The sequence below is a fragment of the Gossypium hirsutum genome, chromosome D04 (genome assembly GCF_007990345.1).
Source record: "Gossypium hirsutum isolate 1008001.06 chromosome D04, Gossypium_hirsutum_v2.1, whole genome shotgun sequence".
NCBI classification, from domain to species: domain Eukaryota; kingdom Viridiplantae; phylum Streptophyta; class Magnoliopsida; order Malvales; family Malvaceae; genus Gossypium; species Gossypium hirsutum.
The window spans coordinates 9,580,617-9,608,378 of NC_053440.1; the positions used below are offsets into that span (position 1 = coordinate 9,580,617).

The 27,762-nt window shown below is 33.0% G+C and overlaps 1 long non-coding RNA gene across 26 annotated transcripts; it reads left to right on the forward strand.

Annotated features, from left to right (window-relative positions):
• Positions 1–3,453: 3,453 nt before the first annotated feature.
• Positions 3,454–26,786, forward strand: LOC107926055 (uncharacterized). Of its 26 annotated transcripts, none has more exons than XR_005912465.1 (9): positions 3,482–3,698; positions 3,975–4,146; positions 4,873–4,995; positions 7,863–7,929; positions 8,070–13,902; positions 22,908–23,135; positions 23,511–24,726; positions 25,070–25,780; positions 25,851–26,047. It is a non-coding gene; the product is annotated as an uncharacterized lncRNA (long non-coding RNA). The 26 variants fall into 26 exon arrangements; XR_005912448.1 differs by lacking the exons at positions 3,482–3,698; positions 3,975–4,146; positions 4,873–4,995; positions 7,863–7,929; positions 8,070–13,902 and adding exons at positions 17,451–19,293; positions 19,803–20,013; positions 26,568–26,786 and having other exon boundaries at positions 23,511–23,551; positions 24,592–24,726; positions 25,070–25,103; positions 25,585–25,780; positions 25,851–25,947; XR_005912470.1 differs by lacking the exon at positions 3,975–4,146 and having other exon boundaries at positions 3,464–3,698.
• The last annotated feature ends 976 nt before the right edge of the window (positions 26,787–27,762 follow it).

The following is a 27,762-nucleotide window of genomic DNA, read 5'->3' on the forward strand; positions in this document are numbered from 1 at the left end:
ATCACTTTCTCTTATTTCCCTTTACTAACATAACAAGAATATAGAACCTTATACAAAGAAACTTTACCTTAACATTAATTTCCTACTTTTTCAATAATATCAAACTCAAAAGTATGTAAAAATCTTGATGTTCTTACCTTATGCCATTGATTTCAATCTTTAACTTGATTTTCTCCCTCCTCCAGCTTCTATTTCTTGAATCTAACTTGATATTCTAGCTCCCCATAGTCTCCTTGTTATCTTTCTCTCTTGATGGATATGGAAATTCTTTTGATTTCTAAGTGAAAATGGTGGATTTTTGGTGAAAGGACCAAATTGTAAAGAAAGCAAAGCTTTCTTTCTTCCCCTGTTCTTCTCACGTTAATGCATGCAAAAATGGTGGGGGATGGATGCTTTTCATCCTTCTTTCCACATATACATATACTAAGTAAATTAATAATAATAAAATAATATCATTTAAAAAAAATCAAATTAAAATATTAATAAACTAATATTTATTTATTAATCTAAAATATCTCCAACATCATCATTATCTTCTAGATTTCTCTCTCTTCTAATTGACCATTTTTCCGTTTATGATCTTTTAAAATTCTATCATTGAGTCATCACTTAATTTGGTAAAATTGTGATTTAGTCCCTCAAACTTCTTCACCTTTTTCAATTTGGTCCTAATCCATCCATTTTTCTTAGTTTCTAGATTATTCCACCCTTAAAATATTTACACCATTGATCCTTCAACTTTTTCATATTTACACTTTAACCCCTCAACTTTTGAGTATTTACTCTTGGGTAACAAAACTTTTCTCACTTTTGCAATTTAATCCTTTCTTGAATTAATATGTTATAATATACTTCCCAATATTGCCATAACTCAAAATTACCCCTTTTTAGCACTTTATTTCCTTATTTTACTATATCAGAGATATTATCTTACTTTCTTACTAGAGTAATTTTCGGGGTATTACAATTTCATAGCTAGTTAACCCTTCTAGCTTCTAGAATTCAAATTCTACATTTTATACAAATAGGTCCTTTCCTTAATTAATCACTAATTCGATAAAATTTTCATATCAGTATTTTCATGCAACCTTCCTATCATAATGCAACCCATGTCATAATTTTAAAATAAAATTTTCCTCATCGGATTTGTGGTCCCAAAACTACTGTTCCATCTAGACCCAAAATCGGGCTGTTACAAAAATAACAAGAAAATGGACTAAATTGAACTAAAAACGAAAAATTTGAGGCGGATTCGAAATAAATAAAAGGAAAAGGACTAATTTGAATGCACGAATAACAGGGAAGGACTGAAAGGGTAATAACTCCTTCTCTTACAAAACGACGCAGTTCAAATAGGGGCTGAATTGTAAACGTAACAAATTCTGGGGTAAAATTTTTAAAAAATAAAACCTAATTGAAAAGGCATTTAAAAACGGAAGGGCTAGAAGTGAAATTAGCCTTTCCGACAAAACACGCAGATCCTCCTTGCAGGCAGGGTTAACATGCGGATCCTAAGGCCAAAACGACGATGTTTCAAGCTCAAGGATGCCAACCAAAACGGCGTCGTTTTACTGGGGTATAAAAGCTAATTTTTGAGGGAAAAAAATCATTCCCTACAGTCTGAAAAGAAAGAAAGGAAAGAAGGTGTCCCCTTTTCTCTGGATGAAGTCCAGATTCTGGCCAAAGGGCTACCTTGGCTCCTCTACGCCGTCATCGCGTCGTCACCGCACCGGCTGCCATCGCGTCGTCACCGCACCGGCCGCCGTACGCGGTGGCCGAAAAGTTCAAAGGTAAGATTTTTTTTATTTTTGTATATTTATGTATGTATATACACTGTTATTTTTGAGAAAAAAAATATGTATATGTATTTCGAAAGAGGAAAAGAAAAACTAAAAAAAAAGTAAAAAAAATAAAAACTCAAGAACAAAGTAATAGGAACGGGAATCACCTTTGAAGTAAATCTATTTGTTTTTTTTTTCGAATCTATTTGTATATAAAAAAATGAGAGAGACTACAATCGGTTCAAAATGGCTCCTTTTATAGCCATCTTTTTACATATTTCTTTTATTTTTTGCTTGCTATCATTTCTTTCTCTTGATTTTGCAGGCACTCGATGGGCGTGGCGATGGGTGATGTGACGATGGCGGTGGGTCGGTGGTAAGTAGGGTGGCAGAGGCAGCTAGGGCTAGCTAGGGTTTCAAAAAAGCTGAAACCCTAATTTGTTTAATGGGTTTTGGGCCTGGTTGGGCTATTTTGGGTCTATTTTAGGGTATTGAGTTTAGGTGGGTTTTTGGGCTTGCATTTGGGCTAGTCTGTTTATTATTTTTGGTTTCTTTTCTTGTCTGTTTTGAGTGTGTTGGGCCTGGGCTAAATTGGGCTTGTACATTTATAAATTCATAAAGAAAATAAAACGCAAAAATAAAATCTATTATTTTTATTATATATATGTTTATGTATATATATAAAGACATGAGTTTGGAAAAACTTTTCAACTGACAACAATACCCTTTATTTTTTTATCATATTACTAAATTAACTTTATAAATAATTATAATTTAACTTAGAATTATTAGTTTAAAATAATTATAATTTAACTTAGAATTATTAGTTTAAAATGTTATGCTAATTTTAAAATAGAGTTAGTACTTGAATATAATTATAATTTACAATTATTTATTAAAAAATTTTACGTAAAAATGGTTATGTTTATTTTTTTAAAAGAATTGTGCTAATTTTATTGTTGTAAAATAGAGTAACTACTTGAATAGAATTTTAAGCATATGAATTATCACTTAATTAATATTAGAGTTATATACCTATTGAATTTTAAGTTAGCTTTATAAATAACATTCAATAGTTAGACATATTCAATCAAGTAGCATCAAAGAAAAATTACTAATAAAAAATGAAGATTTTTAGAATTAACAAGTTAAAATAATATAAAAAGGAATGGAGAATTAAAGCAATGGCTCTTCGAAGAGACAACATTGAATCATATTCGAACAACAATGGCACTTGAGAATTATCAAAGATTATTTTAATTGATGATGAGGTAATATAATATGATGATATTATTTTTAAAATTTTTCTATAAGTTTATATTGTGTGAAGCAAGCACTTTTAAAATCGTTTCTTTTTTGTTTGATCACTATTATTAAATATGTTTATTAATTTAGTTTAAATATAATTCCTATTTACCTTGAACTAATATTATAATTATTGCATGTTGTTTTGCCTTTATTTTTTTAAATTTAATATTATAGTTTTTTTTAATAAATTGACTGGGGCATTATTATTTGAATGGAAAAACTAATACTGCAACCCGAAAAGCATTGGGCTCAGTTATGCTGGAATGGACAGAAAATTAAAACATGGACTACACTTTTATCTTAAGTGAGAAGCCCACTGAAATTTAACTAAGAAAATAAACAGAAAATAAATACTAAAGAAAATAAGAGAAAGTAAACCAACGGTCATTTCCCAACCAAATCAAAACAGCCTGGACGCCATTATTATTTCCGACTTTTCATGTCAAAATGTCAGTTCTGTTCAAAGAATAGCAACTTCCAAAAAAAAATCTATCTTTATTTGTTATCTTTGTCGTTTCATTTCACCTTCAACATCTTTCTTCAGTTTGGGTTTTGTGGCCATCTTTCTTCTGGAGTAGTTTCATTATAGTTCAGCGTCTCCCCCACAAGGTATAGCTCTTTCTCTTTCTTTAACGCATCCTTTGCTAGTTTGTGAGCCTAAAGATTCTCTGTTCTTTGAATAAACCTAAAGGCAATTTCTTGAAAGCGATATTTATTACTCTGGATATCTTTAATAATCGCTCCAATAATCGATTTATCTCGAATTGTTGTTTGCCATCTATTGATAACTATTTTCGAATCCCCCATAATCGTAACTAAGCCTAAACCCATTTCGATGCCTAACTTGGTTGCTTCTAAACATGCACATGCCTCTGCAACAAACAGAGATGAGACATTGTAATGAAGAATCAATTTTGAGGCTTTAATCACACCTTTCTAATCTCGAACTACTAATCCTAACGCCGATCTGGAATTTCTAATATCAAAAGCTGCGTCGAACTATATTATCTCCCCCATTGACTCCCCTCCTTGTCCTTGAGTTCTAGCGGACGTAAAGGTAAGCTTTTTTTCATGCACTCCTTCAAGTTCCAATAAGTAGCTCTGTATTTTGTGTGAAAGGTCCCATCCTGATGTGATTTTCCTCTCATGAACCATCTAATTCCGTGAGCCCCAAATAACCCATAAGACACTGTAGAACATTCGGATCTGCTCCTTTCTACCCTTCCAAAAACCCAAGTGAGCCATGTCCATGTATTTTGATCTATGTTTGCTGTTACCCAAGTCATATTAAGACTATTCCAAACATCAATGCTTGTAGGACATTGTCGAAACACGTGGTAGCTGTCTTCTTTTTCGGAGCAGCATCGAGGACAACTAGCATTTATAATCACTCTCTTGTATCTAAGATTAACTAGCGTAGGGATATAGTTCCAAGAAATTCGCCATATAAGAATTAACATTTTTTATGGTAGTTGTAAATTCCACAACTTCCTGTAGAATTCTTTAGTTTCAGCCTGTACTACATAACTACTAGGATCCAAGCTAGCATCTTGTAATAGTTTGTAGGCACTTCGTACTGAAAACTCACCAGAGTGTTCACCTTTCCACACTTGCATGTCTTTATAGTCTGTTATCGCAAGAGGAATCTGCAATATTCTTTGAGCAATGTCCATTTGGAAGGTAGTTGTAATTATCTCCATTTTCCACATCTTAGTTGTACTGTCAATTAGATCTGATACTAGTTCTAGCTCACCATTGCCTCCTCTGTTGTGCCATGACTTAGGTTCAATCCCTGGTATCCATCAGTCAGTCCAAATAGAGATTGCATTTCCTCTCCCAACTCTCCAGCTTAGTCCTTTAAGAAGGAGACCCTTCGCTGCCCAAATACTCTTCTAGGTAAGAGATGGTAAGTTTCCCAACTGTACATTTAGAAAGTCAAAACGTGGATAATATTTAGCTTTAAGAACTCTGGCTAAAAGAGAATTTGGATAATTAAAAATTTTCCAGCCCTGTTTGGCTAACATCGCAATATTAAACTGGCTAAGATTTCGAAAACCCAACCCTCCGTTTTCTTTCAAAATGCAAAGATTTTTCCAAGTACACCAGTGAATTCCCCCTTTTCACGACCCTTTTGCCACTAATATTTCACAACAATGCCCTCCATTTCATCGCATAGTGACTTTTGGAGTAAAAAGCAAGCCATTAAATATGTCGGTATGGCTTATAAGACAGCCTTAATGAATACCTCTTTTCCACCTTGCGATAGAAATCGAATACTCCAGTTTTTAATACACTGCTTTAATCTATCTTTTAGAGCTCGAAAAGACTCATTCTTTCTTCGACCTACTGTGTTCGGCAAACCTAGATATTGTTCTGGCTCATCTGAACTCCAAACTCCCAACAAGTTGACGACTAATTGTTTTTCTTCCTCCAGCGTGTTTTTACTAAAGAAGGCAGTTGATTTATCAAAATTCACACACTGACCCGGACATCGTTTATACTCGCTTAGGATCTCCTTGAATACTAAAGCTCTTTTTCTTGACGCTTCTCCAAATAAAATATAGTCGTCTACAAATAATAAATGTGACACCTGTGGACCGCTTATACTTGCCTTGACTCCTTTTAAAATTCCTTCTTTTGTAGCTATTCTCATAAGACTAGATAATCCCTCTCCATATATTAGAAAAAGAAACGGACTCAATAGGTCACCTTGTCGAAGCCCTCTGGTTGGACGAAAAGTTTCTCCAATACTTCCATTGAGCACAACTTGATAAGAAATAGTAGACATGCAGTTCATGATACAATCGACCCAGTTTTGAGTAAATCCCATCCGCAACATTCCCTAATAAATTTCCATTCAACCCTGTCATAAGCTTTACTCATGTCTAGTTTTACTGCCATATAACCCTTTTTCCCCATTCTCTTCTGTTTTAGTGTATGTAGTAATTCATATGCTAGCAGTACATTATCTGAGATTAATCTTCCTGGCACAAAGGCACTTTGCGCGCTATCAATGCATTTATCAATAACACCTCTAAATCTGTTTGCTATAGCCTTAGCCATGATTTTATAAATAACATTACATAAACTAATAGGCAGAAAATGTGTCATATTAGAAAGATTATTAATTTTTGGGATAAGCACAATATGTGTTGAGTTAACTGAATTGACCTCCATTTTTCCATTCAAGAGTTGTAAACAAAAAGTAACGACTTCCTCTCCAATAAAGTGCCAACATTTCTGATAAAAAAACCTAAAAATCCATCTTCACTAGGTGCCTTCATGGGTTGCATTTCAAACAACGCCTCTCGAACCTCTTCTTTTGTATATTGCACTGTAAGCTTTCTGTTATCCTCCTCAAAAACATATTGATCAATACCCGAGAGCAAATGATCATAGTTTTCCTAATAACCTGAAGTGAATAAAGTCTAAAAGTAAGATCGTGCAATACACTCCATTTCCTGACGATCTTCCGTTTCCTATCCACTATCGTTTTATAGCTTGTTAATCAGATTCTTCCTCCTCCTCTGCGTTACTTGGCTATGGAAAAACGTTGTATTTCTATCACCTAGTTTTAGCCAGTTCAGTCTAGCCCTTTGTTCCCAATATCTTTCATCTTTTTCGATTTCAAAGTTTAGCTGAATCTTCGTATCAATCATTTCAGCCAAGTTAATATCGTCCCTTTCAGCTTCAATCAGTTTTGATAACTTTGCTGTTAAAAATTCCTTTTCCATTGTTTATTTCTTCGCATTTGTCTCGCCCAATTTTCTAGGCCTTTTTTTAAAATTTCCAGCTTCTTCAAAAAATCTCCTGATGCCGTCTTCCATATGTGTTTTGTAACAGCCCAAAATAGGGCCTAGTCGAAACAGTAGTTTCAAGACCCAAAAAAAAAACTCGAAGTAGAAATATTTAATTTATAATTATTTTAGAGTCTATGATATGTTTGGGTGATGGTGTGCAAATTTTGTTAAGAAATTTTATCGATAAAGTGGCCAATTTTATTATTGGGATTCAATTGTATTAATTGCAAAATATGAGTTCTAGAACATAAGTAATTGTTTTAAATGGGGGTTTAAATTAGAGGTCTTTAAATGATAAATAGACCATCATATTTTGTTATGGACAAAACTAGTCATGGAAGGGTGAAAATTGAAGGTATAGTAAAAAGGGCATTTTTGTCATTTGGGTGTTTTAAGGCATAAAAGACAAAATTGAAACCCAAAAATCTACTCATTCTCTTCTCCATACTGCCGAAACTTTCAGAAAGCCATGACTAGGGTTTCAAGCTTTTTCAAAGTTCAATTGTAAGTGCATTTGAGCCCCGTTTTTAATGTTCTTCGTATTTTTGAGATCCTAGAAGCTTAACCTTTCTATTTTTACTATTTATTTGCATGAAAAATGAAGTTTAAAAATTTACCCATGCTAGATATTTGTGCATTTTGATGTTTAAAGATAGAATAAGGGTGCACTAGTTTAGGAGAACGATTTTTGCTAAGTGATTTTCGTTGAAAATGCTTAAAACGGGTTAATTAGTAAAAGTTGTAAATGCTCCTAAAAGTTGTAAATAATAAGAATTTGAGGTTGCTTTAGAAGAGAAAAAGGTTTGGCTGACCTTGAATGTTATGGAAATTGAATAAAAATCATATTACGAGCCTAGGGGCAAAATTGTAATCATGAGAAAGTTTAGGGGCAAAATTGTAAATTTTTTGTAGTATGATTTTTGTATTAAAATGAGTAATGTGAGTGATAATTAAGTGAAATGTGACATTTTAGATCGAAGAAATCGAGATTTGGACTAAGTACGGGGAAATATAAATCAAAATGATCGATTCGCGTTGAGGTAAGTTCATATGGTTAGTCTAAGTGATCGATTATTAAATTTGAATTGAGATGATGTTTTATTTTATATATATTTGTTATTTAATCATGACTTTATGCAAGTACAAGATTAGATTGAAGGATCAATCGTGAGAAATGCAGGGTCAAGCACATTCGTACTACAACTCATGATGAATTGATGGAAAAGACCATGGTTGGACCATGGCAGTGAGTGTGCCAGTGTAAGACCATGTCTGGGACGTGGCATCGGCACGGACATAGGAGAGCCAGTGTAAGACCATGTCTGGGACATGGCATCGGCATCGATATGTGATCCCATGTAAGACCATATCTGGGATATGGCATTGGCGTCCTACTAGGTGTACGAAATATCCCGAACATCCCTAATATTACAAGTAGTTCAACAGGAAATTTAAGGAGTATGCTCAAGATAAGTAAGAGTAGGATATGTGAGTATTATGACTAGGCACAGGTATGTATACGAGACTCATAAATAATGTGCTCAGATTATGATGCATTATTAATAAGGATGCAAACGAGTAAGTTTGTATGTGATTAATTCCTTGTTTTTACTTACGTTTTAACATTTTTTATGAGATATGATTGAATATGGAATAATTACTTGAGGTGAATAATGAATTACGGTTGAATATGGAAGAGTTGGAAAAAGGTTTAAATATATATATATATGAGAATTTATGGTTGAACCTTCGGAATGGATCAGATATCGTTGGAAATATAGGTGAATGCTATTTGCTGATTCCACCGGATATTAATGAAAATAAAGGTGATTGCTATGTGCTGATTTCACTGGATACCAATGGTTATATAAGTGATTGCTATGTGCTGAATTCACCCTGTACCATTAAGTATAAAGGTAGTTGCTATGTGCTGATTTCACTGAGTACTATTGATTATAAGGGTGGTGTTGTGTGCTGATCCACCGTGTAACTGAGATTATTTCAAAGTGTTTATTGGGAAACTAATTAAGTGAAAACATATGTTACGAACAATGTGTTCGATCTTTAATCAACCCTTTGGCATGATGAAATGAGGCATTGAAATTAAGAATGAGTAAATTTAACAACCAAAACAGTTTAGGACAGAAACAATTGTGTGACTTTGAAAAATCACCAAAAATGGTGGAAATTGAATTAGAGGTTGTATGAGATATGAAATTAAATCTGAATGAGTCTATTTTCATATAAATGAAATAGAGTAAGCAAAAGAGATATATATTTTGAGATATTTGAATTCTAGTGAGACAGGGATAGAATGAATTCGAAATCCCGTGTTCCAACTTTGGAAAATTACTAAAAATTTTAAAAAAATAATTATAGTTTGTAATTTATATGCTTAAATTTATAAATGAGTCTAATTTCAAGAGAAACAAACGGGGACATCATTTGAATTTTTTGCAATGAGATAATTAATTTTTAGTGAAGAGGGGTCAGAGTTGTCAAACAGTGAAATAGGGGAATATTTAATGAATAAACTGTATTAATTGGATAGACAAAAAATTCTGAAATTTCTATGGTAAGAAATTATGTGAGTCTAGTTTCAGGGAAAATTTACGGTTTTTCATTTGGAGTTCTGTAGCTCGAGAAATAAATAATTTAGTGACAGTGACTCAAGTAGACAGATTAATGTGAATATTAGTAATAAAGTGTAAGCATGTGATATAATGACTATATCATCATAAGAAATTATTGCGAGGATTTGTCCACACAAGTTTAATAATTTCTCATTATTTTCATATGAACTTACTAAGCATTTATGCTTACTTCCTCTCTCTTTTCCTTTACCTTATAGTATCGCCAAGTTAGCTCGGGGATCGGTGGACGTCGGAGATTCGCTCACACTATCAATTAGAACACTTGGTATATCTAGATACATAAATTTTTGGGTTATGGCATGTATAGTAGGTTTGGTCGCTTTGTCATATATGTCATATTTCTTATGGCCAATATTGACGGTTGTTATACGCCTATGATATGGTTATTCATGTATGTGGTAATTGCATAATTGGATGTTATGGAGGTGGTTTACAAATGATTTCATGAATGACGATGTGTATGGGAATGTGAATCTAAAATTGGATATTCGGATGTCCAATTATAGTGTGATACATGTTGACGAAATTTTATGACCCAGTTTTATATGTTTAAGAAATTTTAAGTCCGGTAACACCTCGTACCCTATTCCTGCATTGGATACGGGTAAGGGGTGTTACATTTAGTGGTATCAGAGCATGGTTTAGTCGATTCTAAGGCTAATCTAGCAGGAGCACGGGTCTAGCTATACATGCCATATTGAACTGTGATAGTGTGACAACTCCCGACCCTGACCAGAATTATTTTAGTAGGCAGATGGGCTTCCAACTGAGCTAAGTCTAATAGTATAGAAAGTGTGTTTTGATGAGCTAAACTTGGGAAAGTATGGAGGATAATTCATGATGTGTATGTGATAATGAATAAAGTGTGATAATTGCAAATCGAAAGTTAAGCATAAATTGTTATGAATGTTATGAAAAAGGATTTAGCCTGGAAAGGCAATTCGAATATATCATAGACGACTTTATAGTATGTCCTGAGAATTTTATATCAAAAAGGACACTTACGAACATGAATTGGATGAAACCTTGATATGCTTACTTTGGTCATAATATTTGAATAAACTAAATTGAAATAGTTCAATAAGAATTATGCTTGAAACATGGAAAAGTACAATGAAATAAGAGTTATAAAGTGTTAAACACCCATGCTTGATTGTGTCGGTATGAGATTATATGTTTATTTAGTAGATAAAGTGAATGTGATGAGTAAACTTACTCAAGATTTATTGAATATATTTATAAGTGCGCTTGTTTGCCTAATATAATTAGAAAGTTTTTGAGACATGAGTATATAAGTTAAATTACTTGAAGAAAAAAAACTGTGATAAAATTTTGATGATAATATGTGTCAAATCTGTTGATTAAGTGAATGAATTCAATATTAATAGACTGCATGAATAAGTACGTTCATTTGCATAAGGTGAGCAGAAGGTTATTATGAGATGAACATTCATGTCAATTTGCTTAAAGTAAATTACATGAATGTAATAGTGTGTTAAAAGCTGATAAGTGTTAAGTTATGTACATGTGTATATGAGAATAGAGTTAGAGGCCTTACAACCTCACCCCATTGCTAATGAGGTAAATCATAATTGATTTCATGAGATTCATGTCAAATGTGTTCATAAGTGAGAGGTCAAAGAGTTCAAGGACAGGTTGATTGAAAATGTGATTGAAGTTAAAAAAAATGATTTGACGATTAATTACAGTCACAGAAGGAATGCCGGGTTATTATGAAAATTATCCGAGTTTCGCAATGTTACAGTTAAGAAAAAAGTTAATGTTGACTAATCGACTCGTTAGGGGTTCTTATCATATGAGAATGCTAGTTGATTTCAGTGATAAATGAAAGTAGTGTTAATCTGTCTGGGCCGTGATCGGCATTATTCTATCTTTTCTGGTATTCTATTAAAATGAGTTGATAGAAAAGTGACAGTAAAGTTCATATGATGTTGAAATTCAGTTTCCACTGATTGTTATTCTGTGAAATGTGTATATGAAGACTATGATGCTTCTGTTATTGTTCAATGCTTATAAATATTATTTTCCTGCTGGAAATTTTCTGAGAATTGTTGAAGTCAATATTATTTCTCTTATGAACTATATTCTCAGGCTTCTAGTATAGTATCGAATCTTGGATATCTTTATCTTAGATTTCTTATCCACTTTATTTTATGAATTGTGCAAGAGATATTCTTTTACTGGAAGTAATCATACTTTTGTGGTTATGAAATCTAGTTTGATAGTGAATGTATAGTGTTACTGTTGTCAAATGTGTAAAGATTGTGCTTTTGCATTAGTTAAAATATTGTTTATTGGTGTGACTGAGATGTTAGACTTGAGATGACGCTACGATTTCAATAGTCAAAGAAATGCAATTCCAATGTGGTTCAGTATTTTGAGAATTAATAGTAAAATAAATTTTATTAGATGTGATCTATCTTTAGATTTTGGGAAAGGAATCAACATTGATAAAAGAGTAAACAGTGAAGGATTGAGCTGGAATCCGCGCTATGGTTGTTATTTCTGAGTAATTTGATATATCTCAAAGAGTTAAAACGAGATTGTTATGTATCATTGAAACTATATAGTTCATTTAAGGATTATTGATTCGTATCCAGAAAGAATTGCAATAGGATACATGTCTGAGTTATCATGGCAACCAGATGAAAACGGTTCCTTTAGAAGGGTACTGTGAAACAGTCAAGACCAATTCAATTATTCAGTCTGAATAGTTTATTGGTTTAAAGTGTATTTTGATACAAGAACGTGAAAATAATAGCTTATGCTTGCACTCAGTTAATACTGCATGAAAAGAATCTTATGATGTGAATTAGAAATTGATTATTATTCAGAAATAATGATGCTTATTCCATGATTTTGTGAAACTTAGAATTTTGTCAGTAAATAGTAAGCTAGAAGTGATCGATAGGAACTAACTTTTGATTTAGAACTCCAAGTAAGAAACCGACCATTTATTTGTTATTTCAAGACAAATACAGAATCGAAAGGTAAGAGTATTGAAACTTAGATAAGTGACAGGTGCTTCTGAAAGTATGCTAGTGACAGAATTTTTTTTATTTGGTAAGTAAAGAAAAGTGAGTTACGGTTCATCGAAGAGTATCAGACTATTGATAGGATGAGGCCAGTTACTTATCAGTGTGTATTTCATCAGAACTTGAGAAAATTCAGTGATGTGGTTCTTTTGTCCAGGATAAGAAAGTACAGTTCAGAATCTTGGTTTAAGAAGTGAGATGCCAAAGCTGTCTGAGAATTTGACAGTGTTTTGCGAAATAAATCCTAAGTTTATCTTTTGGTAAGATTTTCGGGGACGAAAATCCCTCTGGGGGGAGAAATGTAACAGCCCAAAATAGGGCCTAGTCGGAACAGTAGTTTCAAGACCCAAAAAAAAACTCGAAGTAGAAATATTTAATTTATAATTATTTTAGAGTCTATGATATGTTTGGGTGATGGTGTGCAAATTTTGTTAAGAAATTTTATCGATAAAGTGACCAATTTTATTATTGGGATTCAATTGTATTAATTGCAAAATATGAGTTCTAGAACATAAGTACTTGTTTTAAATGGGGGTTTAAATTAGAGGTCTTTAAATGACAAATAGACCATCATATTTTGTTATAGACAAAACTAGTCATGGAAGGGTAAAAATTGAAGGTATAGTAAAAAGGGCATTTTTGTCATTTGGGTGTTTTAAGGCATAAAAGACAAAATTGAAACCCAAAAATCTACTCATTCTCTTCTCCGTACTGCCGAAACTTTTAGAAAGCCATGGCTAGGGTTTCAAGCTTTTTCAAAGTTCAATTGTAAGTGCATTTGAGCCCCGTTTTTAATGTTCTTCGTATTTTTGAGATCCTAGAAGCTTAACCTTTCTATTTTTACTATTTATTTGCAAGAAAAATGAAGTTTAAAAATTTACCCATGCTAGATATTTGTGCATTTTGATGTTTAAAGATAGATAAGGGTGCACGAGGTTAGGAGAACAATTTTTGCTAAGTGATTTTCGTTGAAAATGCTTAAAACGGGTTAATTAGTAAAAGTTGTAAATGCTCCTAAAAGTTGTAAATAATAAGAATTTGAGGTTGCTTTAGCAGATAAAAAGGTTTGGCTGACCTTGAATGTTATGGAAATTGAATAAAAATCATATTACGAGCCTAGGGGCAAAATTGTAATCATGAGAAAGTTTAGGGGCAAAATTGTAAATTTTCCGTAGTATGATTTTTGTATTAAAATGAGTAATGTGAGTGATAATTAAGTGAAATGTGATATTTTAGATCGAAGAAATCGAGATTTGGACTAAGTACGGGGAAATATAAATCAAAATGATCGATTCGCGTTGAGGTAAGTTCATATGGTTAGTCTAAGTGATCGATTATTAAATTTGAATTGAGATGATGTTTTATTTTATATATATTTGTTATTTAATCATGACTTTATGCAAGTACAAGATTAGATTGAAGGATCAATCGTGAGAAATGCAGGGTCAAGCACATTCGTACTACAACTCATGATGAATTGATGGAAAAGACCATGGTTGGACCATGGCAGTGAGTGTGCCAGTGTAAGACCATGTCTGGGACATGGCATCGGCACGGACATAGGAGAGCCAGTGTAAGACCATGTCTGGGACATGGCATCGGCTCGAGATGAGGGCCAGAGTAAGGCCATGTCTGGGACATGGCATCGGCATCGATATGTGATCCCATGTAAGACCATATCTGGGATATGGCATTGGCGTCCTACTAGGTGTACGAAATATCCCGAACATCCCTAATATTACAAGTAGTTCAACGGGAAATTTAAGGAGTATGTTCAAGATAAGTAAGAGTATGATATGTGAGTATTATGACTAGGCACAGGTAGAATTACAGTCCACACCTTCTCGTTGAGTGTACCTTTTGCAACAAGTTGAGCTTTATAATGCTATATTAATTTATCTAATTTTCGTTTGATTCTGAAAATCCACTTGTAGTTAATTACATTGGTGTATTTGGGTCTCGAGGAACAAGGGTTTAAGTCTCATTAGTTTTTAAGGCATCAAACTCCTCTTGCATGGATGCTTTTTAGTGTGGATATTTGGTAGTTAGTTTGAAAAAGGTGGGTATGTGAGAGGCAATTAAGATGATCAAAAAAATTTTGGGCTCAAAAATTTGGTTTTTAGAGTGAATGATGACATGGTTTGGCTGATCGGAGAGGAATGACTAGTGGAGATGGTTCAGATTGGGAGATATTTTGAGTTGGTGGGTTAGTTAACAGCATGGTATGAATTTGGTGTTTGTCAGCTGAGATAAGATTAAAGGTAGAAGGTAAAGAAGTTTGAGTGGTGGAAATGGGGTGAGAGCTAGTACCTTTGTTAAAACCTACAATTAATAATTACTTAAGAAAAACAAAGTGCGTAAGTAGTGACTGAAGCGGCAATGGGAGTGGGCACTTCAGATGGCATTACAATAAACAATAGAAAAACAATGGACAAGAATTGTTTACACAGTTCTATTTTCTCTAATTCTATGGAGCGTAGCTTAATGAGTAATTTTATTATCTCCACTACACCAAAACAGGCTTTTAGCGGTGTTTTTAGCAGCGTTTGGATAAAAAACGCCGCTAACGATCGATCATTAGCGGCACATTACGGAAAATGCCGCTGAAAATAAGCATTAGCGGCGTTTTTGAGAAAGCGCAACAAAAAACCTAAGCCCAACAACGCCGTTTCCCGAGCTTTCGGGGATTTAGCGACGTTTCCAAGAAAGCGTCGCAAAAAAACCTAAGCCTAACGACGCCGTTTTCTGAGCTTTCGGGGATTTAGCGGCGTTTTTGGGAAAGTGCCGCAAAAAAATCTAAGCCCAACAACGCCGTTTTCTAAGCTTTCGGGGATTTAGCGGCGTTTTTAAGAAAGCGCCGCTAATGCTCAGGGCTTTAGCGGCGCTTTTAGGAAAGCACCGCAAAAAAACATAAGCCCAACGACGCCATTTTCTAAGCTTTCGGGGATTTAGCGGCGTTTTTAAGAAAGCGCCGCTAATGCTCAGGGCTTTAGCGGTGTTTTTAGGGAAGCGCCGCAAAAAAACCTAAGCCCAACGACGCCATTTTTTGAGCTTTCGGGGATTTAGTGGCGTTTTTAAGAAAGCGCCGCTAATGCTCAGGGCTTTAGCAGCGTTTTTGGGAAAGCGCCGCAAAAAATCCTAAGCCCAACGACGCCGTTTTCTGAGCTTTCGGGGATCTAGCGGCGTTTTTAAGAAAGCGCCGCTAATGCTCAGGGCTTTAGCGGCGTTTTTGAGAAAACACCGCAAAAAACCTAAGCCCAACGACGCCGTTTTCTGAGCTTTTGAGGATTTAGCGGCGTTTTTAAAAAAGCGCCGCTAAAAATATTTTATCTTAATTGGTTTATTCATATTAAATAAAATTCAATTTATTTCTAATTGAATATTTAAAATCTTCAGAAAAAAATAATGACACGTAGAAATAATTTGAAATAAAACACATGGAAAAATTAAAATACTATTATTTAAAATAATTGTAAAAGAGATAATAATAAATTTGTTTAGGGTTTTTGGTTTAGAGTATATGATTTTTTTAAGATTTAAGGCCAGTTTAGGAGTTCATATTTTAAGGTTTAAGGAGTATGGGTTTAGGGATTATGGATTAAGGGTTGGGATTTAAGGTTTAAGGGTTAGAGGGTTAGGGGTTTAGGGATTAAAAGTTAGGAATTTAGGGGTCGAGTTAGGGTTTTGGGTTTAAATTAATTATTTTTAATTTATATTTTAAATATGTTCTTATATAATTGTAAAAGAGATAATAATAAATTTGTTTAGGGTATATGATTAATTTAAGATTTAAGGCCAGTTTAGGAGTTCATATTTTAAGGTTTAGGGAGTACGGATTTAGGGATTATGAATTAGGGATTATGGTTTAAGAGTTGGGATTTAAGGTTTAGGGGTTAGGGGTTAGATGTTATGGGTTAAGAGTTAAGGATTTAAGGTTTAGGGATTCAGGGGTCGAGTTAAGGTTTGGAGTTTAGATTAATTATTTTTTTAATTTATATTTTAAATATGTTCTTATATAATTGTAAAATAGATAATAATAAATCAAATATATGGAAATTATGAGTATAGTTTAAATTATTTAAGAGATATATAATAGATAGATTTTATATGTATTGAATGGTCAATTTAGAGGGTTTAAGGTTAAGGTTTACTTGAGATTTGTTAAATGATAAAATTTTATACAATTAATTAATGCTTTTATATTTAAAAAAATGTAATCTAAACCATTTGATATATTTAAATATTAGTTTAAATAGAATTAATAAATAAGTTAAAAAAGTAATAGATTGATATGGATATTTATGTATAATTATTTATTTTGGAGAGGACCAAATTATAATAAAAAATAAAAAAATAAAAATGAAATAAAAATGATATGGATATATAGGTAATTACTTAGTTTAGATAATTCTAACTTAATAATTAATTACAACCATTTTATCATTTGTTTTCTTATTAAAATATACAATATTTATTTTGAGAGTACTTTTTATTTTATTTTATAAAAAATCAATTTATAAAAAACAAAATAAAAAAATTTTAGCATAGCAAAACGTCGTCATTTAATATTTTGCGGCGTTTTTCATAAAACGCCGCAAATAATAAATCAATTAATAAAAACTAAAATAGCAAAACGACGTCATTTTGTTCAAAATGAAACAATTTTTGTGGAATTTTTATAAAACGCCGCAAAAATAAATAAATTTATAAAAAATAAAATAAAAAATTTTTAGTATAGTAAAACAGCGTCATTTTGCTCAAAATGAAATAGTGGCGGTTTTATAAAAAACGCCGCAAAAAATAAATTAATTTATAAAAAACAAAATAAAAAATTTGTAGAATAACAAAATGGCATTATTTTGTTCAAAAAGAAAAAAAAACTAAAGGTAAACAATAACGACATTTTTATAAAAAAACATCACAAAAATAATTTCACTTTAAAAAAATAGCGCCATTTTATAAAACTCCCCACTCCGAAATCCCCAACTTTCTCCCCTAAAATCCCTAATTTCCCACATCCAGTAAAAAAAACCCAAAAGCTTATTCAACTCAGTTTCTTCCCAACTGAAGCCAAGCCAATTCTTATTTGCTATTCGTCTTAAAACTCTCAAATGGATAAAAGAGGTACAAAATCAAAGAACCCAGAACCAGGAAACCAAGGAAACGATGAGAAAAAGAGCAAAAAGGGATTGCGACTATTAGCTCGAGTTAAACCATCTGAGATTTTCTTGAAATCTATAACCAAGGATGTTACCAATGTTCAGATTACATACCCTTGCAGGTTCTTTTTCTTGTTCCTTACTAATGCAACATATTTTGTTTTTTATATGATTAATTTTTTCGAAAACACTATCATGGCTATGCAAACTGGAGTAGGTTTGTCGAAGATCTTGATCTTAGCCGGCGCCGGTACCATTCCAACTGAATTTTTTACTTCAATTCTTCTTTTTTATTTTTCTTACTGTTTTAATTTTGACTTCAACTTGTTAATTTCGTTTTCAAGTTATACGGGTATTGTCCTCCTGAAAAACGGTAAATTATCGGACATATTAGGCGAATTGCAGGTTAGTTTTGATCGTTTTGTTTGTTTTGATTTGCTAGTTTCTCCCTGCCGTATGATTCAAATATTTGTCCTTTGGATTTTGTGTTGATTGACTAGGTTTCTACTTTTCATTCTTTTTCGTCTATTAATTTTAGCTTTTGACTCCTTTTTTCCTGATTTTCTTAATTAGAAACGGCAAGGAGTTGCCAATTTTTAAACCAAAGTGGTGTATCCATAGCCACTGCTCATGGAATAGCTAAGAATATATTATTTATAACTACTCCTTATATTTACATACAAGTGCTCACAGGATTCACACCCCAGATTGAAATTAGCTAATGGCGAGGGGTATTAACCCTTTTTTTTAATGATATAATAATATAATACACATACACCCCTCGGGAGGTTTACAACCTCTAAAGGTGTCAAGGGTTCATGAACCCTCGGGGGTTATACCTCTTTTTTTGCTCTGGTTTTTCTTTTATATGTAATATGTATACATGCATAAAATTGCCCTCGGGGGCAATACTTATACTTGGTTTTAATATAATATATATGCATAAAATTGCCAAGGGGTTAAACCGTTCGGGGGCCATGCTTATACTTTTTTTTAAATATAAAATACAAATATGCGATGGGACACGTATATTTTTAGCAAAATGGGCGAGGGGTTGGGTGAGGAGTTTGGGGAGGTGCTAACTATCAAACTAAAAATATATATTATATATTTAACGCCGCCAAACACATATAAATATATATTTTTACTACTCAATCAATCTAAAACGTATAAATATCTAGATGGTGAGGGATTAACAGGGTGTCAATTGCCAATTAAAAATATATTATATCCATGCAATGGACGAAAGGATAGTGTCCTGGCGGTATTTTCTTAATTATATTTGCTTCAATAGTAGTTCTTTTAGGTATGTGAAACCAGTTTATAATTGCATTAACGGGATTAGATGAACCATTTTCTAAGAGGATTTGCTTTGGTTGTATTAGTAATACAGAGACCTCGCAGGTAATTTAACCAAATAATTTTTAAGGGAAGTGAGAAGCTCCTTCAGCTAGTCTCAAATTACTCCATGGTTTCAAACTTGAAGGAGAATGAATCTGAAGTACGGAACCAAGGATTCTTCATGTCACCAATAGGTAAGCTCATATATACAACCTTGAAAACAATGGACATAACATGGGCATGTTCGGTTCTTCCAACTATGGGTACTTCAATGATGCTTTTATGGTTTGGCAGCTTCACATGCATTAATATTTTTTTTTAGGCATAATTTGGAAATAACCCATCATTTTTTTTCTTGGAAAACTGGAAAAAAAAAAGAAACAAATTGATAATTTTGTATGTTTTACATTTATGTTTTTCGATAGCTTGTTCTTATCAATGGTTTTTTTTTTTGGGATGTTAACTTTCAAGAAAAATCAATTATTTGGTTTTTCCTGCTTCATGTCTCGTTTTTGTTTGAGAGGAGTTAACGAAATCGAAAATACCCTATAAATTGTATTTTATAAATATTCTTAACCATTATTGATTGTCTTGTCTCTTTGTTGTAATCTATGATGTTAGGGCCTTCACTAATTTTCTATTTGCCTATTAATGTGCACGAGCTGCGACAATATATTTTTTGATGCATTTAGTTGGTTTGCAGTTTATGGTTATATAGTAGAAGAGATAAGCATAGAGAAATGGTCGATCACCCACACTAATTTCCTATCCTGAACAGTCTTCTTCATCTGTTAGTAGCCATTGTTTTGACAATCATGGTATAAGAGGATCACCCACATCAACAGTCATTGGACCTTCCAAGCATCGGCATTCAACTCTTGGGGATCCCAATTTTGTGGAGAATTACTTCCAAGGTATTGAATAGATTAAAGATTTCCTTTTCTCACATTGTTGTGCGATATTTGATTAGTTCTCTATAATCCTTTGCGATATTTGCTTCAAGCCAATTGTTCTGCCCCCCTAAATTACTAGGAATGTTAAACCTTTATGTGGCTAATTGTTTGAGTATGCCTTATTGAGTTAATTACCTTTATGTGGTGATAGTGGGTATGTTTTATTTTATTTTATTTTTGCAGTCTTAATTTGTTTGTAATTGTCGTATCCTTAATTCCTTTTGATATTTTTCTTGTATTTCAGAGTGGGAAAGACATCTTTGATGAATCAGTATCCTTTATTTTGAGATACATGCTTTGTTTTAGCACATTATATTTGATTGTTAGTTGCATTGAAAGACACACAATGACAATTACTAATTTGTTAAGAAAGATGTGATTACTTTGCAAAATTCAATTGTTTAAATTATTTTCATAGCCTACTTTAATTGCTGTTAGTTGTGGGAAAATTAGTCTACACACTACACCAAAACAGACTTTTAGCGGCGTTTGGATAAAAAACGCCGCTAACGATCGAGCATTAGCGGCACTTTCTGGAAAACGCCGCTAACAATAAGCATTAGCAGCGTTTTTTAAAAAGCGCCACAAAAAACCTAAGCCCAACGACGCCGTTTTCTGAGCTTTTGGGGATTTAGCGGCGTTTTTGAGAAAGCGACGCAAATAACCTGAGCCAAAATGACGCCGTTTTGTGAGCTTTCGAGGATTTAGCGACGTTTTTAAGGAAGCGCCGCTAATGCTCGGGGATTTAGCGGCGTTTTTGAGAAAGCGCCGCAAATAACTTGAGCCAAAACGACTCCGTTTTGTGAGCTTTCGGGGATTTAGCGGCGTTTTTAAAGAAGCGCCGCTAATGTTAAGGGCTTTAGCGGCGTTTTTGGGAAAGCGCCGCAAAAAACCTAAGCCAAAACGACGCCGTTTTGTGAGCTTTCAAGGATTTAGTGGCGTTTTTAAGGAAGCGCCGCTAATGCTCAGGGCTTTAGCGGCGTTTTTAAGAAAGCGCCGCAAAAAACTTAAGCCGAAAAGATGCCGTTTTGTGAGCTTTTGGGGATTTAGTGGCATTTTCAGTAAAACGCCGCTAATGCTCGGGGCTTTAGCTGCGTTTTTTAGAAAGCGCCGCAAATAACCTGAGCCAAAACGACGCCGTTTTGTGAGCTTTCGGGGATTTAGCGGTGTTTTTGGGAAAGCGCTGCAAAAAACCTAAGCCAAAACGACGCCGTTTTGTGAGCTTTCGGGGATCTAGTGGCGTTTTTAAGGAAGCGCCGCTAATGCTCAGGGCTTTAGCGGCGTTTTTAAGAAAGCGCCGCAAAAAACCTAAGCACTTTCGGGGATTTAGCGGCGCTTTTAGGAAAGCACCGCTAATGCTCAGGGATTTAAAATAATTTAAAATAATTGTTAAAAATGGAAAAATTAAAATACTATTATTTAAAATAATTTTAAAGGTTTTTGGATACATTATTGATTTTTTTAATTTATATATTAAATAATTTCTTATATAATCCTAAAAAAGATAGTATTAATTTTAAAATATAAAATTAATTATCACTATAGTTAGGGTTTTTGGTTTAGGGTATATGGTTTAGAGTTTAAGGTTTAGGTGTTACCATTTTAAGGTTTATGGATTATGGGTTTAGGGGTTATGGTTTATGGTTTAAAGGCTGAGGTTTAAGGTTTAGAGGTTAAACAATGTTTAAGGGTTAGTAATTAGGGGTTAGAGGTTTAGGATTAGGGATTAGAGGTTAAGAGTTAGTGATTTAGGGTTTAGAGATTCGGGGTCGAGTTAGGGTTCAAGGCTTAGATTAATTAGTATTTTTTAATTTATATATTAATTAAGTTCTTATATAATTGTAAAAGAGGGGTTAGGGGTTAAGAGTTAGGGATTCTAGGGTCAGATCAGGGTTTTGGGTTTAAATTAATTAGTTTTTTTAAAAATATATTTTAAAAATTTAATCTAAACCATTTGATATATTTAAATATTATTTTAAATAGAATTAATAAATAAGTTAAAAAAAGTATTGGTATATATATATGGATGGATATATATTTAGGTACGTATAATTAATTATTTTGGATATATAGGACTAAATTATAAGAAATGAAATAAAAATACAGAAAAAAGACAAAAAACCTAAAATTTATAATTTTATATAATTCTTATAAATATTACTTAAAAATTTTAGAATTATTTATTTAAAACGTCACCGTTTGGCTTAAGTAAATTAATTTTTTGTGGCGTTTTTTGTATGCATTAAAGCTTAATAAAACGGCGTTGTTTATGATTAGAACTTTAATTTTTAGTGGCGTTTTTATAAAAAACGCCACAAAAAATTATTATATTTTTAAAAAACGCGTCTTTTATCCTAATTTTCCCCCGCTGAAACCCCTAATTTTTTCCCCTCTTCTTCGCGGTCTATGAGCATTTCGCTTATTCACCCTTTTCAAACTCTTTTCTTTCTCCTCTTCTTTCTTTTTCTCGGATCTTCTTTCTCCCTCTCTCCAAAGTTCTTCGATCCTTTCCGTCTCCAAAGTTCTCCAAAGTTAGCTGTATACGATTAGCAACTTTGTGGAAAGGAGGATTTTGTTTTTGTTTTTCTTCCTTTAATTGCTGATTATTTCTAGGTTTCCAGAATAGATTTAAAATTAGCTCAAGTTGGATATTGCAAGGTTCAGTCGAAGTTTAGTGTTGGAAACTGCAATTATTGACTTAATTCGCTGATTCGATTAGAAACTGCATGTCCAGTGAAACGATTACCAAGTTAATTTTGTCATTATTTTGGGTTGAGGGGTGGGGGAACGGGTTTGTATCTTCTCTCTGTACAAGTCCTGTATCTTAATTATAAAATTTTTGTTTGTGTTTTTAGGTGACATACATGTGCAATATAGTGACTTACTAAGGCTGTTCGAGTATGGGGTTTTCCTCCTCATGCTAATTACCTATTTCTAGGCGACTATGTTGATCGTGGCAAGCAGAGTTTGGAAACTTTTGGAGATAACCGAGAAGTGGAACATGGTTTGTCTGTAAAATTGCAAGTTCAAAAGTTAATTCTCCAAGCTACATCACATGAAAATTTGTGCCAGAACTATGTTGGGTATGATGCTTTGCTATTTCACTGCTTTCCTTGTTTATATTTGTGGTGCATGTCTGTCTTTATATGTGTTCTAGAATTTTGTTGAAGGGTATATATTGGATTTTTATTTACATAGTAGGATATTAAAATGACAAACAGGAAGGCACCTCAACATATTTTGAGTGTGTTCCTATTCTTCTCTTTTTCTTTTTTAGGTTTGATATTCTGTTCAATCTTTGTCAAGTATCGGGCAAGTCCAGTTGGTGTCCATTAGACTTATTCACATATGATATATAAATTTTATGCTTGCTGTGGATGGGTAGTGCCCATTGATAAAGTTAATGAACTCACTCACTCACTAACTATTCTTGACATCTCCATGCTCATTTGCTGCAGGTGGTGTCCTTTTTGGTGATCTCAAGAACAAAAAAGAAATGGTATATTTGTGCATAACATTTTGTATACATCTATAATTTATGTGTATATAAAGTATATATTACAGATATCTCGTCTCTTTCTGGCCTTGTGTTGCATACGCATTATTTTAAATTAATAATTTTTTACAGTTTTCTCACGTTTATTCTCATCAACTACATACGACCTTGTGAGGTTAATCAAAATTTACTTATTTCGATAAAGGATTTTTTTTGATACATTTTTAGTTGGTTCATAGATAAAAAGATTTTACATTTTACAAAGGTTACATTTAGATTTTTAATTTTGTTTATAAAATTTTTACATTTTACAAAGCTTCAGCATAGGGTGTAACTTAATTTTTCTGCAAATGAAAGTTTATGGTTGTATGTTTTTTGCAAAAAAGACTGGTATAATTTTTACTCTGATTAGCTGTAGTTATTTTTGTGTTATATGTACAGTCTTTAAAATTATTAGAATATGTAGTAGGTACTGCATATTATGCATAAAATTTATAACCAACATTGATAACAAGATGGGAAATGTTCGAGTTACTGTCTCTCTCCAAATATTTCACTGTAAAAATTGTTTTACTGCAGTTTGAAAGGTGCCAAAGTCGGCCTTTGCATTGTGGTGTCCATTAGACATCACGAAATAGAATTTAGTAAAAGCATTGAATCATATTTCACTTAGCATTTCAAGGAGTTTGAGTAATAGGAGTTGAATGGTGGCATTGCTTATAGAAAATTATGAGTGCCAGAAGATTGATATACTTTTTTAAGCCAAATTGAATGTGACACTGCCTAGACCCCTAAATACACATGTAAACATATTGTTTAATTAGAGTTTTGTCAACAGTAAAAAAGGCCCTTACATCTCTAAACTCCCTCTCCCCCTCCCCCTCCCTTAAGAGGAATATATTGTGTCCTCATTTTCCGAAGCTGCACAAGGTCAAAGGTGAAAGTATCATGATAACCAAGCATTAACGGTGTAGCTTTTCTTTGGTACTGTTGTCTGACTCACATTTCTCTTTGAAATCCTTGGGTTGAATTTTATCCTGCAGGCTGATTATGCATGCACACTTGAAGAAGTGCAGTAGCATTAATTCTCTGCAGGAAGATTCCTAGATTCAGGCTTATATGCAAAATGTGAGTTATATATCTGGAGAAGGGAATGATAGGCTGCTTATATGCAAAATGTGAGTTATGGTGTTGGTTTTCCTTTTAAACATTACTTTGAATACATTGCAGGTTGTTCCAACACAATATAAAGTAATGGAAAAAAACAAAGAAATAACATGATGCATAAGAAATATATAAAATATATTAGTGAGGATTAGGTAGATAGAAATGCCATCAAGAAGTATGCTGCTTGTGTTGACCATTTGTGATTTGAACTTGCCTAATGCCTTATAGGTTTAGCATTCTGTTTCTTCTACTGAAATTTTAATGTTTTCTTTATATTTCCTTGTTGGTTAAATCTGTTTATAATGTTTTTTATTTTATTTTATGTATTTACATTTCTTTTTTGACTTGTTACAGATATGGTTGATGAATTGCTGCGCATATCAACCCTGTATGTCTAGAATCTATTTATTTTCTTCTTTTCTTATATTATACAGCTTTCTGTTCCAATTTAGAAATTTTCTGACTATTTCAAACCAGTGCAACAAATTAAATAAAATGATGGTTATCAAGTAAGACATTTTCCATAACCTGTAATAGTTTGTTATAGTTATACAATGTAGGAATTAAGCTTTTCATTTAAAATGTGTCTTTTTGGTTTTCCACTGAAGTGTCACCACAGCATATGGTAGGGTTTAAGGCTTTATGAACTTATGCTTTTAGGTACTGCACGTTCATTTTGATTGGTTTGTTTGATTTTGAGGCAAATCAAAGAATTAAAAACTCTAATGAGATGAATGTTTAGATTTTTTTAAAAAAAAAGTTATATTGTGAATTAAACTCCAATGAGATCAATGTTTAGATGAATGTTTGGATTGGGGGCATAATTAAACTTTATGGTTGAGGCTGACATGATTTTCTCTTTGTAACAGGTCAATGAGTTCAAGTCTATAGAAAAGTTTAAAATTTTCAATACAAACAATTTGTAAGTCATATTGCCTTAACATGTTAGAATTGTCTATTTGGCTTAGTACTAACAGTCAATGTTACAAGTGGGTCAACCTGAATGCTATCAAGAGGCTTGTGGAAGTTGATGCACTCAAGATGGAGATCATTCCAAACCCGAAGGTTTGTATCACTTTCTTACCATGTCGTCTCTGGTGGATTTCTAATTTCTAAATTATAAAATTGGTTGCAGGTGGTCAATGGAATCAAGGTTCTTCAACTGGAAACTGCAGTTGGTGCAGCAATTAGGGTAGAAAATTGTACCAGTTATGGTTATGATGTATTAAAATGTAAAAAGTTCTGTCTAACCATGTGTTTTCCGTACGTGATTAAGTTTTTTGATCATGCTATTGGTATCAATGTACCTCGATTGTGATTCCTTATGTCTTATTCATGAATTTTCATTTTAATACGTTTTCAAATTAAATTATACATTTTTAAATTGGATTTGTGACATTTCTATAATATTTTTTTTATTTTTTATGATCTTTAGCGGCGTTTTTGGGAAAAGCGCCGCTAAAGGTGAGGTTCTTTAGCGGCGTTAATAGGAAAAAGGCCGCTAAAGGTCAAGTTCTTTAGCGGCGTTTGTAGGAAAAGTGCCGCTAAAGAACCTGACCTTTAGCGGCGTTTGTGGGTAAAGCGCCGCTAAAGATCATGTTTTTTAGCGGCGTTTGTGGAAAAAGCGCCGCTAAAGGTCATGTTCTTTAGCGGCGTTTTTTCAAATAAACGCCGCAAAAGTTAGCGACGTTGTCAATAGCGGCATTTTTTGTGGCGTTAGTGAAAGAGCCGCAAATACTTTTAGCGGCGCTAAAAAACGCCGTTAAAGGCCTAAAAAAACGCCGCTAAAAGCCTGTTTTGGTGTAGTGACATTCTTTAAGCTGATCTTAAACTGCTTCCTACATTGTTTCAGCCTTGGGAAGAAAGTTTGCGGGATGCACACGAGTTTGGAAAACTTGGGAAGAAAGTTTGGAATGCCTTCAATGAAACTTGCAGAGCAAAGATAGTGCAGTAGACTGTATTGTATTTTTTATTACCTTGCAATGTGTATAGTCATAGGCAAGTTTAACTAGTCAGTCTGTTTCTCATATGTATTATTTATTTTAGTTTTGATTCTAAATTTTTATTTTTACTTTAATATTCACGACAACTTGAGTTCTAACTTTTGGATTTTAATTGTGTTATTAATTTATTATTTTAAATTCTAAAACTAAATTCATTAATTTTTATATTTAGTTTTAAAGTTAAAATTTTCATAGAAAATTTAATTTAAATAATATTTTTTTATTTATTCTTGAAAGTATATTTAAAGTTCAAATTTAAAAAATAAAATAAAATAAAATATTTATCATAAAAATAAAATTTATTTCATTAAAATAATATTTTTAAATGTTATGTTTTTAGTGGCGTTTTTGCAAGAAGCGTCGCTAAAGGTTTGTTCTATAGCGGCGTTTGTAAAAAAAGCGCCGCTAAAGATCCTGATCTATAGCGGCGTTTGCGAGGAAAGTGCCGCTAAAGGTCATTGTCTATTGCGGCGTTTATTTCCAAAAATGCCGCAAATGTTTGCGGCGTTGACGACAGCGGCATTTTTTAGCGGCGCTCATAAAAAAACGCCGCTAAAAACCTGTTTTGGTGTAGCGCTTTAATTCATAATACAACAAATTCAAATTCTATCGTATGAAGAGCAGAGTTTGAAGGATTACCTCACAATTAAAAAGCTTGTCGAATAGCTCTTCATATGAAATGGCTTCATTTTGAGCCTGAATAGTTGTCTTGATAAAATCATACTTAATATTGAAACCATTCAGGAATTTTAGAATCAATTCTTCATCAGTTATTGGAGCGTCGGCAATTGCAAGTTCGTCTGCAATTTTACGGATCTCTTAAAGATATTTTGTTATGGTCTTTGAGCCTTTTATAATGACTTGCAGATGGTTGCGAAGACTAAAAAAGCATGTATGCAATTTGTTTGCTTACAAAGTGTGTAGTTCATACCAGGCTTGCTACAGGTATTGGTTTTTTCAATGGTGGAAGTTATACTGAGGCTAGTAAGGCATTGAGTATTAGTTGATCTTGCCTGAAACAAAGTTTGTATTGAGTTGGGGATA